Raw genomic sequence first — 1,660 nt, 5'->3', positions numbered from 1 at the left:
GAAAAAATAATTCTAATAAAGAGATATATAATTTATTGGATGTATCGGAATCGGGTTGAATGGAGTTTCGGGTCGTCTCGGTACTTTACAAAAATTGAGGAAAGGTGACTGGTGACGTTCTTACTTGGGATATTTTATTGGGATAAAGGGAGATGATAATTCATAATTGTGATCTTTCTTTGCTTTTTGTGGAGCTGGTCTTGATATTTACAAAACTGCCCTTGAAATGAGGAATGTATTGAACTGCGAGCTCAGATTTCTTGATCCATGTGTTCATGGTGATGATGGGGCTGGACCCACAAATGGGTTTCTGAGCAGATTGATTATCGTGAAGCCACAGAAGCCGTCCGATACGATGACTGCTTTTATTTTGTTCTTTTTGTTTTGTTTGTTCGAAAGAATGAGATCATCCGATGAAGATTCCTGATGTTGGAGTCGGAGATTTTCTATGTGGGACCCCCTAAGTGAACGACCGTATGACATCGACGTTCAAATCGTCCATGCTAGCTCAGCCGAAGGCAGAATGGTAAAGGCCGTTTCATGTTTGGCTTCCATGTGGTCTCGCTGGAAACAGAGAGGTTGCCTGATATGAGACTATGAGTTCCCTCTTCAAACCGTCCATTTGGTATCGATTTCACCTATCTGCATGGATTTTATATAGAAGACGTCTGATGGTTGATGATGTATGGGAACTTGAATGTGGGAACTCTCACCGAATCATGACTGTTTGCGTGGCCACATGTCGGCCAGCTGCATCAATCATTTCTAGAGAGACCAACTTCTAAGTTCTAAATACCAAATTACCAACCTGAAGCAAAAAAAAAAAAAAAAACAAGTTACCAACCATCTTTGTCTACCCTTAAAAAACCATTTTTTTTTACTGGTACGTGGATATGATTCGGATCGGGTCTAGGTATATATATACCTGGATATGAATCAATCAATGAGGCCACGCATGGGCCCAAAGCGGATCCGGTTTAGCTACATCTGAATTGGGTTGTCCGGCAAAAGTTACACGGATCCAGTTTAAGAGTCCAATTCGGGTGATATGATCCGATCCATATATAGCCTTGGCCATATGAGAAAAATGCAATAAGCTCCCTCCACTTATGCAATCAACGGCTGTCAAAGGATGTCTTAGTGGGTCCATACATAGAAGCTAATTACCACTGCACTGACTGTGGAAGCATATATATCGAAGGAAGCAGGAAGCTGACTGATCATCCATACCCAATTGACCCGACGCCATTAACATGTCAGTTGGCCTATCTCACCTAACTCTGCCCATCGAGTGGTTAATAGTGGCTGTTCACGCATGGGACCCTTACTAAATTAAAAGGTGATCCCGACTGGATGACAGTGATTTGACGCAATAAGTTTAATGCCAAATAGTGATTTTGATGGAACAAAAAGTTAAGAAAATAACTTAAATAATTTTGGGCCCGTTTGGTTTTCGGGAATAAGGGTGGAATCAGAATCAAATGGCCATTCGGATTCCCATTCCTGATGAATTGCATTCTCCCATTTGAGTGAATAGACATTCCCTCTCGCTCCATGTTCATTCCAAATTCTGCCTAAATTAAACAACTATGAAAATAGACCATTTTTATTCTAAAATATTCCTATTTAAAATTTAAAAATAAAAAGGAAAAAAAACTGT

Source organism: Nelumbo lutea, chromosome 5 (genome assembly GCF_056320005.1).
Source record: "Nelumbo lutea isolate HS-2025 chromosome 5, American lotus-T2T, whole genome shotgun sequence".
NCBI lineage: Eukaryota > Viridiplantae > Streptophyta > Magnoliopsida > Proteales > Nelumbonaceae > Nelumbo > Nelumbo lutea.
This window is presented reverse-complemented; position numbering follows the sequence as displayed.